The sequence below is a fragment of the Salvelinus alpinus genome, chromosome 2, assembly GCF_045679555.1.
Source record: "Salvelinus alpinus chromosome 2, SLU_Salpinus.1, whole genome shotgun sequence".
NCBI lineage: Eukaryota > Metazoa > Chordata > Actinopteri > Salmoniformes > Salmonidae > Salvelinus > Salvelinus alpinus.
The window spans coordinates 50,402,331-50,420,715 of NC_092087.1; the positions used below are offsets into that span (position 1 = coordinate 50,402,331).

The 18,385-nt window shown below is 45.7% G+C and overlaps 1 protein-coding gene across 2 annotated transcripts in view; it reads right to left on the minus strand.

The window, feature by feature from the left end:
- The window catches only part of LOC139542924 (protein bassoon-like), a 125,775-nt gene that overhangs the window by 15,401 nt on the left and 91,989 nt on the right, over nt 1-18,385 (minus strand). The gene's annotated exons all lie outside the window — the stretch shown is intronic.

Genomic DNA, 18,385 nt, shown 5'->3' on the forward strand with positions numbered 1-18,385 from the left:
GTGTCTCCCCTTGGCATGTCTAAGGGCTTTGCCAGATATAGCGGGGATAGCATGATGGAGAAAAAGAGGGATGGGGTGGGAGGGGGAGTGTGTGTGTGTGTGTGTGTGTGTGTGTGTGTGTGTGTGTGTGTGTGTGTGGAGAAAAAGAGAAATGATGGAGAAAAAGAGGGATGGGGTGGGAGGGGGAGTGTGTGTGTGTGTGTGTGTGTGTGTGTGTGTGTGTGTGTGTGTGTGTGTGTGTGTGTGTGTGTGTGTGTGTGTGTGTGTGTGTGTGTGTGTGTGTGTGTGTGTGTGTGTGTGTGTGAAAGCTAGAAAAGGCAAAGTAGAAAAAATAAAATTATATCAGGGAAAACTATGGAGTGAGAAACAGAGAGGATGGTATACTGGAGTAAAGGGGAAGCTTGCTTGGTGCCTGGCATGGACAGCTGCTCTCCTGAGAACATTCTGTCACGTCCTTTGATGCCAAACCCTGTGTGATGCATATGTGCTCTCACACAAGACTCTAGTCTATTCAGTATCACTCTGTTCAGTATTGTGTTGTCTACTCTCTGTGCTCTCAACTGTATATAACACAGTTATAATAAAAAAGTTGTTTGAGAACAAATGCTTGATCTCTTCAAAATAATAAATGTATGTATTTATTTTCATAGCAGGTCATTATGATTTACAGTGTCTTAACCCTGTTAGTCCCAAGTATTTTTGCACACGAAAATACCTCTAGTTCTGGCTCAGAATGTTTGTTTCTCAATTTTAAATTTCTACATAATCTCTATATTTTAGAGAAGACAGGACATACACCAGTTGCTACTAAGAGTTACATCTAGGTCTAAACATGAGTTTACCCAGCAAACAGGGGATGTCCTAAGAACATTAGGCGATGTTCCCAATAGGTCCCTTTAAGGGTTTTGGCGAGACGTTATCCAACTGACGTTCTGAGAACGTTCTAGGAACATTGAAACATGACGTTAACCGAGGGACCATAAGAGCATGTTCAGTACAGGTCCCAGTTTGGTCCCAGTATAACGTTATAAGGTATTTTGATGGTCATTAGGGAACGTTGGGAAAATGTTCCTATTTGGTTCTGATAGGATGTTATCCATGGGACATTCAATGACCACAAGGGGACGTTTCATGAAGGTCCCAAAGGAGCATTCTCTGGGGGACTTTTGTCTACTTCCTGTTAGTTACCAGGACGTCATTGAGGACCATGTTAGGACTTTTATAAGATGAACCCGGGTATCTAGTGATGCCTCTAGCACTGCTCTTAAAAAAGTGTGCCATGGCTATAAAAAATTATATATTCTGAATCAGGGCAGGATAGATGTTACGTCTGCTTCCAACTCACACTCTCAAACACGTAGATCCCCTGAATGCAGCTCACTTTCCAGCCCACTTTCCAGCTCCCACTCTCAAACACATAGATCCCCTGAATGCAGTTCACTCTCCAGATCCCAATCACCTGAATTCTGATCACCTGTTCACACACCTGTATGTCATTATCACACACTATTTAGTTCAGTTCTTTGCACCCCATCATTGTGAGGTATTGTTTGTCTTGTGACACATTTCTATTCGGAGCTCTGATTTTCCCAGAATTTACTCCTCCCCGTGTATGATCATTTTTGCCTGCCTCACTAACAACGCCTTTTGCCTATTCCCTGCCTGTACCTTAGCCTATCGGATTTCCTGTTATCAACCTCTTGCCTGATCTCCCGGACGACATTACTAGCCTTTTCCCTGCCTGTACTGTTGCCTTTTTGGACCCCCTGTGTATGACCTTCTGCCTGCCCCTGGACCCAGCTACCTGCCTCCTCCTGTGTATGACCTTCTGCCTGCCCCTGGACCCAGCTACCTGCCTCCTCCTGTGTATGACCTTCTGCCTGCCCCTGGACCCAGCTACCTGCCTCCTCCTGTGGTCCTTTACAAATAAACACCTGCTGCTCCCTGCGCTTGAAACCAGCTCTCTGTCTCCCATCGTGTTCATTAAAATAGAGAGAAAAAATATATACACTGTTAAAAAAAATAAAGGGAACACTTAACACAATGTAACTCCAAGTCAATCACACTTCTGTGAAATCAAACTGTCCACTTAGAAAGCAACACTGATTGACAATAAATTTCACATGCTGTTGTGCAAATGGAATAGACAAAAGGTGGAAATTATAGGCAATTAGCAAGACACCCCCAATAAAGGAGTGGTTCTGCAGGTGGTGACCACAGACCACTTCTCAGTTCCTATGCTACCTGGCTGATGTTTTGGTCACTTTTGAATGCTGGCGGTGCTTTCACTCTAGTGGTAGCATGAGATGGAGTCTACAACCCACACAAGTGGCTCAGGTAGTGCAGCTCATCCAGGATGGCACATCAATGCGAGCTGTGGCAAGAAGGTTTGCTGTGTCTGTCAGCGTAGTGTCCAGAGCATGGAGGCGCTACCAGGAGACAGGCCAGTACATCAGGAGACGTGGAGGAGGCCGTAGGAGGGCAACAACCCAGCAGCAGGATCGCTACCTCCGCCTTTGTGCAAGGATGAGCAGGTGGAGCACTGCCAGAGCGCTGCAAAATGACCTCCAGCAGGCCACAAATGTGCATGTGTCTGCTCAAACGGTCAGAAACAGACTCCATGAGGGTGGTATGAGGGCCCGACGTCCACAGGTGGGGGTTGTGCTTACAGCCCAACACCGTGCAGGACGTTTGGCATTTGCCAGAGAACACCAAGATTGGCATATTCGCCACTGGCACCCTGTGCTCTTCACAGATGAAAGCAGGTTCACATTGAGCACATGAGCACATGTGACAGACATGACAGAGTCTGGAGACGCCGTGGAGAACGTTCTGCTGCCTGCAACATCCTCCAGCATGACCGGTTTGGCGGTGGGTCAGTCATGGTGTGGGGTGGCATTTCTTTGGGGGGCCGCACAGCCCTCCATGTGCTCGCCAGAGGTAGCCTGACTGCCATTAGGTACCGAGATGAGATCCTCAGACCCCTTGTGAGACCATATGCTGGTGCGGTTGGCCCTGGGTTCCTCCTAATGCAAGACAATGCTAGACCTCATGTGGCTGGAGTGTGTCAGCAGTTCCTGCAAGAGGAAGGCATTGATGCTATGGACCGCCCGTTCCCCAGACCTGAATCCAATTGAGCACATCTGGGACATCATGTCTCGCTCCATCCACCAACGCCACGTTGCACCACAGACTGTCCAGGAGTTGGCGGGCCAGTCTGTGGCGGGTCAGTCTGTGAGTTGGCGGGCCGCCACCTCATCAGGAGCATGCCCAGGCGTTGTAGGGAGGTCATACAGGCACGTGGAGGCCACACACACTACTGAGCCTAATTTTGACTTGTTTTAAGGACATTACATCAAAGTTGGATCAGCCTGTAGTGTGGTTATCCACTTTAATTTTGAGTGTGACTCCAAATCCAAACCTCCATGGGTTGATAAATTTGATTTACATTGATCATTTTTGTGTGATTTTGTTGTCAGCACATTCAACTATGTAAAGAAAAAAGTATTTAATAAGAATATTTCGGGGGGCGCTAGAGAGCGTGCTATGGAGTAGACGTGCATTGCTAGAGCTCCGCTCAATTTTGAAACAAATTAATATTTATCTTAACCTCTCACAACCTATAACTTCAAACAAATATGAAAAAAGGAAAAGGCAACAAAAAAGGGGGCGCTAAACAAGATAATTGGAATGAGATAGACAACGAACCAATTTCAACGTCGCCGACCCACGAGGAGCTAGCTGAAGAGGCTAGCTTCCAAGAGTTCCCCACAGAACCTACTCAAAGTGACATACTGGCTGCCATAAACGCACTAAGCAAGAAGGTGGACACAAGGTTGGCTGATATCTCAAAGAGTATTGGGACTTTGGCCGAAACTGTGAAGGCAACTAAGGGAAGGGTGCACGAGGTTGAGCAGACGACAATCGATCACGAGGCCAGGCTACAGGACATAGAGAAACAGTGCGCAACGTTCAAAAATGACAACAAAACCCTGAAGGCCCGACTGGAAATGCTCGAGTCGCATTCAAGACGCCAGAACATCCGAATATGTGGGATCCAGGAGGACACTGAGAAAGGGAAACCCACTGAATTTGTCTCGGAGCTGATACCGGCATTGCTGGGGAGTGAACACTTCAAAACGGCCATCCTGATCGACCGCGCACACAGAGCACAGGCAACGAAGCCGGCCAAGGGCGGGCCACCAAGGCCATTCATTGTAAGGCTGCACTATCCCCACACCAGGGATCTCATCCTCAAGCTGGCTAGTCAAAAGTTCCCCCTTAACTACAACGGAGCCAGGGTGTCTTTCTACCCAGATCTTACCTTGGAGGTGAGGAACCAACGGAAAGAGTATGATGAGGTACGCAACAAATGCAGGGCGGCCAACATCCGATATGGATTCCTCTTCCCAGCCCGGTTTAAGGTGACAGTCGAGGGATCAACACGTACGTTTGACAACGCAAAAGAGGCCGATCTGTTCTTGACAAGCAAGCTCCCCGGCTGAGGATACAGAACGGCTGTGCCAGCAGGCTAAATGGCCAAATACAGGCCAGGAATGTGTGTGAATTGAATTTCCGGCCTATGTCTTTTCGATCAGAAGATCAGAAATTGGGACTTATATGATAGGTGAGATGTTGTGGCTAATATAGCATTGTTTGGCATGTCATGTTTTAACGCCACTCACCCCCTAACGTGAGAGTTAAGTTAAGTGTTATTTAATATTAGTTTATATGCGGAGCATCTATAGACGACGAGTTAGTTCAAGCTTTATGTCTAGACACCCTAAGGTTTGTGTGTTAGTCAAGGAGCGCTTCGTTTGGGGAAGTCACTCAGTAAAGGGACGGGTGGAGGGACGGGAGGGGGGATGGGGTCTGTGTTTTATGTTCACGTTTATTAGTGCAGGTGGCATGACAAGCTCCCGCACGGCGGGACGTTTTTCTTCAGGGTTTTGTTTGACAGCAGCAATTTGCTTTAAAATAAGAAATGCCACATAGTGACCGAGCACAGAGTAGACCAGGTGGAATAAAGATAGTCAGCTGGAACTGTAATGGATTAGGGCATGTCGTGAAACGAGCTAAGGTTTTTTCTCATCTTAAATCACTGGGTGCTGACATAGTGCTTCTTCAAGAAACTCATATTAAACGCTCCGCGCAGGCCAAGCTACGAGTCGGCTGGATCGGTCAGATATACCAGTCTAACTTTGATGCAAAAGCGAGAGGGGTAGCAATCCTGATAAGGAAAAACATTCCTTTTGTTTACTCAACCTCGATTTCAGATCCTAATGGTCGGTATATTATTGTGGCTGGTACACTGAATTCAAAACCAATAACCTTGGTCAATTTATATGGACCCAACTTCGATGATCCATTATTTTTTCAAAGGGTATTTAAGGCCATACCAAATATCTCGGATACAAGTGTTATTGTTGGAGGTGACTTTAACTGTACGTTAGATCCTCTTTTAGATAAACAGCTATCAAGGTCACTTCAACAATCAAATGCCAGTGTCTGTCTAAATACATTGATGACAAACCTTAACATTGTCGATATTTGGAGACTGACGCACCCAACAGACAGGGATTATTCTTTCTTTTCATCAGTTCATAAATCATATTCCAGAATTGACTATTTTTTGTTGGACTCCAAACTAATTTCAGCAGCTGAGTCGGTTACCTATCACCCCATTCTAATTACGGACCACTCTCCTCTGTCCATGGTGCTGAAACTCGACAATATGTCGACAGGTCGGCGATCGTGGCGCTTAGACGCATACCTGTTGAAAGATGAGGCTTTTTGTCAGTATTTGAAGGAGCAGATTGCCTTTTTCCTCAGTACTAACGACACGGGGGATGTTGACGACTCCACCCTTTGGGAATCTCTAAAGGCGGTGATTAGAGGTTACATTATTTCTTATACATCAGAGAGGAAGAAACGTGCCAATACTAGGCTGAGAGAAATTGAAAGAGAGTTAGGGGAACAGGAGAACGTTTTTAGGACAAATTCCTCGTATACAGTCCTTGAGAAGATCACAAAGTTAAAGTATGAATACAATACCATCCTTTCGAAACGGGTGGGCTCTTTACTTGCTAGAACGCAACAAAGTTATTTTGAACTGGGGGACAAACCACATAAATTATTAGCAAGACAGCTAAGGCAGGTACAAGCATCTAGAGCTATTCACAAAATAAAAGACAAGAAGGGTAAAATAGTAACAGATCCGCAGGACATTAATAAATGCTTTGCGCAGTTTTACTCAGAGCTATACCAATCAAAATGCGATGCTACTGATCCACAAACTATGGAACGCTTTCTCGCTGAATGTGAACTTCCTAAACTAGACAGGGGGGCAGCTGCCGCACTCGATGCAGGGATAACCTTAGATGAAATTAACACAGCGATAGCACAATTTCCAAACAGCAAGGCCCCTGGGCCCGATGGATATGTAATAGAATTCTATAAGAAGTACTGCGCTAGTCTATCTCCACTTATGCTGCGAATGTTTCAACAATCCAAAGAAAATACCAAACTCCCGCAAACACTGTATGAGGCTACAATAGCCCTGATCTTGAAAAAAGATAGAGATTCCATGGAGATGTCGTCGTATCGCCCCGTGTCGTTACTCCCCATAGAAAACAAGGTGTTGACAAAGATATTGGCAAACCGATTGAAAAAATATATTTCCGACATCATACACCCTGACCAGACAGGTTTTATCCCGGGCCGACATATATACTACAATTTGAGACGCCTTTTCAACGTAATGTATCATGATCATAAAGTTGAGGCAGTGGTAATAGCTCTTGATGCAGAGAAGGCGTTTGATCAGATTGAGTGGAAGTATATGATGTCGGTTCTGGAGCATTTCGGATTTGGAAAGGAATTTATTAATTGGATAAGAATTATTTATGCACACCCAATGGCGTCCGTTGTGACCAATCAGGAAATGTCGCAGTCATTCCGCCTGTTCAAGGGGTGCCGACAGGGGTGCCCTATTTCGCCTGCTCTCTTCGCTATAGCCATGGAACCCCTTGCTACTCGCATTCGGGCATGTGCCGATATAGCTTCTGTTAAAATAAAAGACACACAGCACAAAATTTCCCTATATGCAGACGATGTTCTTTTGTTTTTGTCTAAGCCTAAAACTTCTATTCCACCATTACTTAACTTGATAAACACATTCGGCTCCTTCTCTGGCTACAAGATAAACTGGCAAAAAAGTGAGTTGATGCCAATATCACGGCCTGTGGATATGCAATTTCTGCAATCTACCCCGTTTAGAACAGTGAGGGACAAGTTCACAAGCCTTGGCATTGTAGTGACAAGAGACCTTGACCAGCTATTGAAAGTGAATTGGGACATGAAAATATATCAGCTTAAACAAAATATAGATTTCTGGAAAACTCTGCCTATTTCCTTGGTCGGTCGTATAAACGCTATTAAAATGGTTGTCCTACCCAGGTTTCTTTACCTCTTCCAATGTCTACCCAATTTCATACCACAAAGCTATTTTAAGAAACTGGATTCAATAGTAACTCCATTTTTATGGGATAACAAGGCAGCCAGAATTTCAAAGAAGCATTTATGCAAGTACAAGATAGAGGGGGGCTTTGGCCTTCCTCACTTTAAACTGTATTATTGGGCTGCTAATCTGAACATTGTGTCTTTCTGGAGGGAAAGTTTACCTGCGATGAGACAGAAGGATATGCCTTCATGGCTTTTGATCGAGCAGGCCTCCTGTCAACGTTCCTCACTCCCTGCACTTGTTAATAGCCCATCATATGTGAAAAAACCCACTTATGACTCCAATCCAGTCATTTGTCATACGCTTAGGATCTGGAAACAGATTAGGGATTTTCTTAACATACCCACTGTTTACATAGACAGCCCGATTAGCCTGAATCATGCTTTCCACCCTGCATTGGATGATGTGGTGTTTTCACAGTGGAGGGAGAAGGGGCTCACAACAATTGGTAATTTATACATAGATGGTCAGTTAGCTTCATTTCAACAATTACAGGCAAAGTTCAACATGCCAACAACACATTTTTTCAGATACCTCCAAATCAGGAATTTCTTAAGGACACATATCCCACAGTATGGCATTAAGCCCAATAGTCCTACATTAGATAGCTTGATACTTGTCAAACCCCATTCAAAAGGGTCGGTCTCTAGACTGTATGATGTGCTACAGGCCCACATAGAGGTATCCACAGACACCATTAAAAGGGCTTGGGAACAAGAACTTGGTTCAGAAATCTCAAATGAGGACTGGATAGAAGCTCTCAGGAATATAAACCACAGTTCAGTGAATGCCAGACACAACCTTGTACAGTTTAAGGTGATACACAGGTTACACTACTCAAAAGTAAAACTGCATAAAATATTCCCGGACACCTCACCACTGTGTGAGAGGTGCAAGCAGGATGAGGGGACGTTGACCCACTTATTCTGGACATGCCCTAAATTACATGCTTACTGGGCTCTCATTTTTGATTACTTATCTAAGGCCTTTGATAGAGTTCTAGCCCCAGACCCATTGATCGCTCTGTTTGGTACAGTTGATGGGAATAACCAGGAAGGGAAAGCTGTCTCTCTGTGTACTCTATTAGCCAAAAGGCTCATATTGCAATTTTGGAAATTGGAGACTGTACCTACCTTTGAAATGTGGTTACGGGATTTAGGGAATGTAATACATATGGAAAAGATTCGATACAACACCTCCAATAGAAGTCCATTGTTTTACAAAATATGGCAGCCGATACTGGATAAATGGTCTAGCCCCGCTTCATAACTGGGCTGACGATCTGCTGCTACTCTGTGCTGTACTCCACTCAATATTTATTTTTGGCTGAACTACACTGCTTGTAATGACTATATGCTGTCTTCTTATACATGTACCACCTAATAGGATTTTGTTTTATTTTGTGTATGTGTGAGTTAACTTTTGTTTTGTCCTCTAAACTGGCCATCCCATTCAACAGTACAATGAATGTCATTGTTTGTATTGCTGTCTTTTTTACTTTATTTTTATTGGAAAATAATAAACATATTATAAAAAAAATAAATAAATAAGAATATTTCATTCATTCAGATCTAGGATGTGTTATTTTAGTGTTTCCTTTATTTTTTTGAGCAGTGTATATATAATAATAATAATTCTGCGCCAAAAAAGCTGTGGTCAATTAACCATTTCTTTGTGGATTTTAATGTGTGCTTGGGGTTATTGTCTTGCTGGAAGATCGACTTGTGGCCAAGTATCAGCCTCCTTCAGATATACTAGAAAAAAACATCTCGTATATTATTCAAATGTTTTGTATATTTAAGTATACATTAGTATAGTTGTAATATATTGAAATATACTTTTTTTCGCTTGGGAAGTGAGATTAAAAAATAGAGGTTGACGCAGTGCATTTCTTTGCACCCGCTCAAGTAGGCTTTCTACTTTCCTCTGATATTTATTTAGCAAAAGTGATAACACATGATCACTCTGGAGAGACACAAGCAAAAACTCATCACATAAATGTTGCAGCAGCCTAGTCTACACCGAAATATTAGAGATCTGACATGCTGTACTGAATGAAAATGAGACAATTTTTCTGTCTGATCAACTGTTGGCTACTAATAATCAAATCAAAATCAAATCGTATTTGTCACATACACATGGTTAGCAGATGTTAATGCGAGTGTAGCGAAATGCTTGTGCTTCTAGTTCCGACAGTGAAGTAACATCTAACAAGTAATCTAACAATTCCCCAACAACTACCTAATACACACAAATCTAAAGGGGTGAATGAGAATATGTGCATGTAAGCATATGGATGAACAATGGCCGAGTGGCATAGGCAAGGTGCAATAGATGGTATAAAACACAGTATATACATGTGATATGAGTAATATAAGTTATGTAAACATTATTAAAGTGGCATTATTTAGAGTGCATTGTATAAAGTGACTAGTAATCCATTTATTCAAGTGGCCAGTGATTTGGTCTAAATGTAGACAGCAGCCTCTCTGAGTTAGTGATTGCTGTTTATCAGTCTGATGGCCTTGAGATAGAAGCTGTTTTTCAGTCTCTCAGTCCCAGGTTTGATGCACCTGTACTGACCTCGCCTTCTGGGTGGTAGCGGTGTGAACAGGCAGTGGCTCGGGTGGTTGATGTCCTTGACGATCTTTTTGGCCTTCCTGTGACATCGGGTGCTGTAGGTGTCATGGAGGGCAGGGAGTTTGCCCCCGGTGATGCGTTGTGCAGACCGCACCACCCTCTGGAGAGCCTTGCGATTGAGGGCGGTGCAGTTGCCATACCAGGCTGTGATACAGGCCAACAGGATGCGCTCAATTGTGCATCTGTAAAAGTTTGTCAGGGTTTTGGGTGACAAACCAAATTTCTTAAGCCTCCTGAGGTTGAAGAGGCACTGTTGCGCCTTCTTCACCACACTGTCTGTGTGAGTGGACCATTTCAGTTCGTCTGTGATGTGTACGCCGAGGAACTTAAAACTTTCCACCTTCTCCACTGCTGTCCCTTCGATGTGGATAGGGGGGTGCTCCCTCTGCAGCCATCTTGTACACAACAATCTACTGAACACACAAACTAAACATGTCATCCAAACTCACAACCTACCATCACACCTCAATCACTAACCAGAGAGAGCTCAGAGCAGCAGGGTCCGGTGGGTTTAATGGAATCCCGGATGAGCCCCCATTATGTTACGCACGCCTCTGAAAAGAGGGAACGCAACACCCTGCTACAACTCAACTCTCCGTGAAGCGAAAGAGGTATGGACTGTAGGTGCGAGTAAGGATGACAAAAAGGCAGAATTGACCGTTCACTAGGATTTATTTCCTTTACACGGTAATATGGGGAAAAGGGGCTGGACGGAACCAAAGCAAAGAAAGTAAATGTCAAAGCTCCCCCTCTCCTATCTAACCTGCCTACCCACTTAACACCACCTGGTGCCCTAACCAAAATACAAGGGGGTGGTCCGCCCAGGTCTTACCTAGTGTGCCTAGACATTGAATATACTACGGGTATATGTATGCCCGCGGGCCTCTTGCCTAAGCACTCCCAAAGTGCCTTCCCCTTCCCCCCTGGGAACAAGTGAAACAGAATAACAAACAATCTACTTCACAACAAAACTGAGAAAACTAACTCAGGTCACTAAAGAAGCTCTGACAAAGCAACAAACACAGAACATAGCAAAGCTGCTACCAACAACAACTAACATAGTACATACTCACGACCAACATTATATCACAATCTAATTCTCCAGCAAGGATCCCAGCCTGCCTATGATCTCTCTCTCTCTTACTGCCTTCTCTGAACAGAACACTGGCTTTTATAGCTTCAGGTGGCAATGGTAATTAGAGACAGCTGTATCTTGACGAGGGGGTGGGGTCAGCTCTCCAATCATCCATTGGGGCCGACCAATCAGCTGCTTGGGGAGAAATTCCAGGAAGCCATCTCCTGAAACACACACACTCAAATACAAACTACAACACAGAAACTGGGGAACGTAACAGATGTTGAGTGAGAGGTTGTTTTCCTGACACCACACTCTGAGTGCCCTCACCTCCTCCCTGTAGGCTGTCTCATCATTGTTGGTAATCAAGCCCACTACTGTTGTGTCATCTGCAAACTTGATGATTGAGTTGGAGGCATCTATGGCCACGCAGTTGTGGGTGAACAGGGAGAACAGGAGGGGGCTGAGCACGCACCCTTGTGGGGCCCCAGTGTTGAGGGTCAGCGAAGTGGAGATGTTGTTTCCTACCTTCACCACCTGGGGGGCGGCCCGTCAGAAAGTCCAGGGCCTCCAGCTTGAGACCTAGGGCCTCCAGCTTGATGATGAACTTGGAGAGTACATTGGTGTTAGATGCTGAGCTGTAGTCAATTAACATCATTCTTACATATGTATTCATTTTGTCCAGGGATAGGGCAGTGTGCAGTGTGATGGCGATTGCGTCGTCTGTGGACCTGTTGGGGCGGTATGTAAACTGAAGTGGGCCTAGGGTGGCCGGTAAGGTGGAGGTGATATGATCCTTGACTAGTCTCTCAAAGCACTTCATGATGAAAGAAGTGAGTGCTAAGGGGCGGTAGTCATTTAGTTCATTTATCTTTACCTTCTTGGGTACAGGAACAATGGTAGCCATCTTGAAGCATGTGGGGACAACAGACTGGGATAGAGAGTGATTGAATATGTCCGTAAACACTCCAGCCAGCTGGTCTGCGCATGCTTAGAGGACGTGGCTAGGGATGCCGTCTGGGCCAGCAGCCTTGCGAGGGTTAACACGTTTAACTGTTTTACTCACATCAGCCACGGAGAAGGAGGGGGGGGGCAGTCCTTGTTAGCGGGCCACGACGGTACCACTGTATTATCCGCAAAGAGGGAAAAGGAGGTGTTTAGTTTGTCTGGAAGCGTAACGTCGGTGTCCGTGACATGGCCGGATTTATTTTTGTAGTCTGTGATTTCCTGTAGACCCTGCCACATACGTCTTGTGTCTGAGCCGTTGAAATGCAACTCCACCTTGTCCCTGTACTGGCATTTTGCTTGTTTGAGGGAATAGCTACACTGTTTATATTCAGACATATTCCCAGACCTCTTTCCATGTTTAAACGCGGTGGATAGCGCTTTCAGTTTTGTGCGAATGCCGTCATCCAGCCAGGGTAGGTTTTAATAGTCACAGTGGGTACAACGTCTCCAATGCACTTCATTATAAACACACTCACCGAGACAGCGTATAGGTCGATGTTGTTCTCTGAGGCTGACCGGAACATATTCCAGTCCGCGTGATCAAAAGAAATCTTGAAGCATGGCTTCCAATTGGTCGGACCAGCTTTGAATGGTTCTCGTCACTGTTACATCCTGTTTGAGTTTCTGCCTATAAGACGGAAGGAGCAAGATGGCGTCGTGGTCAGATTTGTCGAAGGGAGGGCGGGGAAGGGCTTTGTATGCATCGCGGAAGTTAGAGTAGCAATGGTCGAGGGTATTGCGCATGCACATAGAGTTTAGGTATACTTGTTCTCAATTTTGCTTTGTTAAAATCCCCCAGCTGCAATAAATGCAGCCTCAGGATGTATGGTTTCCATTTTGCATACAATCCAGTGAAGTTCCTTGATGGCTGTCTTGGTGTCTGCTTGAGGGGGAATGTACACAGATGTGACTATAACTGACGAGAATTCTCTTGGTAGGTAAAATGGATGGAATTCTAGATCGGGTGAGCAGAGGGACTTGAGTTCCTGTATGTTGTTATGATTACACCATGAGTCTTTAATCATAAAGCATACACCCCCGTCTTTCTTTGTCCCAGAGAGGTGTTCATCTCTGTCGGCGCGATGCATGGAGAAGTACCCCCCCCCCCAAAGGTACGGACTCCGGCCGCAAAACCTGAAACCAAATGGGGAGGGTAGGGGGGTGACTAGTGTCTGTGGCGGCTCCGGTGCGGGTCTTTGCCCCCACCCAGACCACGGGTCCGGCTATGGAGCCGGGTAGAACGCCGTGCCCGGACTGGGCATCGGCGCAGAGGAGGACCCCGGCCATGGAGCTGGGTTGGATGCCGCACCCGGACTGGGAACCGGCGCCGAGGAAGGCTCCGGCCATGGAGCTGAGTTGGCCGCCGTGCCTGGACTGGGCATCGGCACAGAGGAAGGTTCCGGCCTTGGACCGGCCTTGGAGCTGGACTGAATGCCGTGCCTGGACTGGGCCCCGACGCAGAGGAAGGCTCCTGCCATGGAGCGGGACTGGACGCCGTGCCTGGACTGGGCCCCGACGCAGAGGAAGGCTCCTGCCATGGAGCGGGACTGAACGCCGTACCTGGACTGGGCCCCGACGCAGAGGAAGGCTCCTGCCATGGAGCGGGACTGGACGCCGTGCCTGGACTGGGCCCCGACGCAGAGGAAGGCTCCTGCCATGGAGCTGGACTGAACGCCGTGCCTGGACTGGGCCCCGACGCAGAGGAAGGCTCCTGCCATGGAGCGGGACTGGACGCCGTGCCTGGACTGGGCACCGGCGCAGTGGAAGGCTCCGGCCTTGGAGCGGGACTGGACGCCGTGCCTGGACTGGGCACTGGCGCAGAGGAAGGCTCCTGCCATGGAGCGTAACTGGACGCCTGGACTGGGCACCGGCGCAGAGGAAGGCTCCGGCCTTGGAGCGGGACTGGACGCCGTGCCTGGACTGGGCACCGGCGCAGAAGAAGGCTCCGGCCATGGAGCAGGACTGGACGCCGTGGCCTGTGCGTGGAGGCCTAGTGCGTGGAGCCGGCACAGGTGGTACCGGACTGGTGACACGCACTTCAGGGAGAGTGCGGGGAGCGGGCACAGGACGTACCGGACAGGGGAGGCGCACTGGAGACCTGATGCGTGGATCCGGCACAAGTGGCACCGGACTGGTGACACACACTTCAGGGCAAGTGCGGGAAGCTAACACAGGACGTACCGGACTGGGAAGGCGCACTGGAGGCCAGATGCGTGAAACCGGTGCAGATGGCACCGGACTGGTGTCACGCTCTTCAGCACGCCTGTATGGCAGCACTCATCGCTACCACCTCTCTCCGGAATCTTTCATCAAATTCCTCCTCCGACTCCAAAACAGGCTCTGGCACTCTCCGCTGCTCGACAGCCAGCTCCATGTGCCCCCCCCCCCAAAAAAAAAAATCTTGGGGTTTCTGTGGCCGTGGTCCCCGGTGTCGTCGCTGTCCTTCCATACTCCTTGGCGACTCCCGCCAAGGAAGGGTATCGTGTCCTCTCATGTCCTCCCAAGTCCAAAACTTCCTTACCTCATTTTCACGCTGCTTGGTCCTTTGTTGGTGGGATATTCTGTCACGGCTGTCATAAGAACGGGACCAAGGCGCAGCGGATGTTGAGTTCCACATATTTAATTCAAAGAGAAACTTAAACAAAATAAAATATAGCAATAAACGAACAACTAAACGTGACTACATGGTGCACATGCACAAACACAAAACAATATCCCACAAATGCAGGTGGGGAAAAAGCCTACCTAAATATGATCCCCAAATAGAGGCAACAATTACCAGCTGCCTCCAATTGGGAACAAAACAAACCACCAACCTAGAAATCTATAAACTAGATAACCCCCCCAGTCACACTCTGACCTAAACACCATACAGAAGCGAGGGCTCTCTATGGTCATATATATATATATACACTGCCGTTCAAAAGTTTGGGGTCACTTAGAATGTCCTTGTTTTTGAAAGAAAAGCAAATTTTTTGTCCATTAAAATAACATCAAATTGATCAGAAATACAGGATAGACATTGTTAATGTTGTAAATGACTATTGTAGCTGGAAAAGGCTGATTTTGAATGGAATATCTACATAGGTGTACAGAGGCCCATTATCAGCAACCATCACTCCTGTGTTCCAATGTCATGTTGTTGTTAGCTTATCGAAGTTTATCATTTTAAAAGGCTAATTGATCATTAGAAAACCCTTTTGAAATTATGTTAGCACAGCTGAAAACTGGTGTCCTGATTAAAGAAGCAATAAAACTGGCCTTCTTTAGACTAGTTGAGTATCTGGAGCATCAGCATTTTTGGGTTCGATTACAGGCTAAAAATGGCCAGGAACAAAGAACTTTCTTCTGAAACTCGTCAGTCTATTCTTGTTCTGAGAAATTAAGGCTATTCCATGCGAGAAATTGCCAAGAAACTTGAGATCTCGTACAACGCTGTGTACTACTCCCTTCACAGAACAGAGCAAACGGGCTCTAACCAGAATAGAAAGAGGAGTGGGAGGCCCCAGTGCACAACTGAGCAAGAGGACAAGTACATTCGTGTCTAGTTTGAGAAATAGACACCTGACAAGTCCTCAACTGCAGCTTCATTAAATAGTACCCGCAAAACACCAGTCTATTTGTCAACAGTGAAGAGGCGACTCCGGGATGCTGGTCTACTAGGCAGAGTTCCTCTGCAGTGTCTGTATACTTTTTCCCATCTTAATGTTTTATTTTTATTGGCCAGTCTGAGATATGGCTTTTTCTTTGCAACTCTGCCTAGAAGGCCAGCATCCCGGAGTCGCCTCTTCACTGTTGACAAATAGACTGGTGTTTTGCGGGTACTATTTAATGAAGCTGCCAGTTGAGAACTTGTGAGGAATCTCTCCTGACATGAACTGAAGCCACGTCTCATGCCACTGGCATACTGAATGTTCCCTCTCCAAGCACTGTGATTAGACCTGTCAATTTTCTGTCATTACTGTATGTAGTCAATCAGAGACACACATACACAATCACATATCAATGATTTTACTCCTTGATTGTATTAACTCATTCTTAGCTCTTTTGTCTAACTGTGTAGTGTATTGTGTAATAGTTTTTTGTCCTCCCAGTCAAATCCTGTCCTGCCCTCAGCGGAAGTTGAGCTGTTCTCCAACAACATCCATCCGTAACGAGTCTGTCCTGCACTGAAGTCAAGACTCTGAACACCTCAACTCATGCCTCATACCCTCATTCAATCACTGCTGTGATCCCTTCCCAACACTGTTAGTATTCATCTTATTCCCATTCCCCATAATATCATACTATAAATGTCTTTGAGCAAGGCAGTTAACCCCCAACAACTGCTTCCCGGGTGGCCAATGACGTGGATGTCGATTAGGGCAGCCCCCCAGTACCTTTCTGATTCAGAGGGGCTAGGTTAAATGCAAAGGAAACATTTTTGTTAAATGCATTCAGTTGTGCAACTGACTAGGTATCCTCCTTTCCCTTTCCCAGTACATTGTACAGCAAGCAGTTTAACAGTTAAACCGACGGGCCCCGTTGGCAATAAATTAATACAACCGAAAGCTTACCTTGACTTGGACAGGTTCCAGTGTTGGATAGACTTAGTCAGCTAGCGAACATAAATAGCATTCTTCTCTGTATGAGCAGGGTGTTTGAGTAGGCTAAATTAGCTAGCTGGATTAGCTAGCTATGAAAGTGTTGTTGTTTTTTTTACGAACTATACAGTACCTTCAGAAGGTAGTCATACCCCTTCACTTATTCCAAATGTTGCTGTGTTACAGCCTGAATTCAAAATGGATTAAATATATTATTGTCCTCATCCATTTACTCACAATACCCCATAATGACAAAGCGAAAACATGTTTCAATACATTTAAGCAATGAAAAATATAAATATCTAACTTAAATAAATATTCACACCCCTGAGTCAATACATGTTAGAATCAGCTTTGGCAGTGATTACAGCTGTGAATCTTTATTGGTAAGTCTCTAAGATCTTTGCACACCTGAATTGTACAAATTTTGCACATTATTATTTTAATTCTTCAAGCTCTGTCAAGTTGGTTGTTGAACATTGCTAGACAGACATTTTCAAGTCTTGCCATAGATTTTCAAGTCATTTTAAGTGAAAACTGTAACTAGGCCACTCAGGAGCATTCAATGACGTCTTGGTAAGCAACTCCAGTGCATATTTGGCCTTGTGATTTAGGTTATTGTCCTGCTGAAAAGTTAATTTGTCTCCCAGTGTCTGTCCAGCAAACTGAGCCAGGTTTTCCGCTAGGAATTTGCCTGTACTTAAATCTATTCTCTTTCTTTTTATCCTAAAAAAAACTCCCTAGTCCTTGCCGATGACAAGCATACGCATAACATGATGCAGCCATCACCATGCTTGAAAATATGAAGAGTGGTACTTATTGATGTGTTGTGTTGGATTTCTTTACTACAACTTTTGCAGTTATACTTTAAATAAAATAAAATAAAACGTTATTAGTCACATGCGGCGAATACAACAGGTGTAGACTGTTCAGTGAAATGCTTACTTACGAGCCCCTAACCAACAGTGCAGTTTAAAAAAATATATGGATAAGAATAAAAGATAAGAGTAACAAGTAATTAAAGAGCAGCAGTAATATAACAATGGCGAGACTATATACAGGGGGGTAACGGTACAGAGTCAACGTGCGAGGGCACCGTTTAGTTGAGGTAATATGTACATGTAGGTAGAGTTATTAAAGTGACTATGCATAGATGATAACAACAGAGAGTAGCAGCGGTGTAAAGGGGGGGGGGGGGCAATGCAAATAGTCTGGGTAGCCATTTGATTAGGTGTTCAGGTACCGCTTGCCATGCGGTAGCAGAGAGAACATTCTATGACTAGGGTGGCTGGAGTCTTTGACAATTTTTAGGGCCTTCCTCCGACACCGCATGGTATAGAGGTCCTGGATGGCAGGAAGCTTGGCCCCAGTGATGTACTGGGCCATTCGCACTACCCTCTGTAGTACCTTGCGGTCGGAGGCCGAGCAGTTGCCATTACAGGCAGTGATGTAACATGTCTGGATGCCCTCGATGGTGCAGCTGTAGAACCTTTTGAGGATCTGAGGACCCATGCCAAATCTTTTCAGCCTCCTGTAGGGGAATAGGTTTTGTCGTGC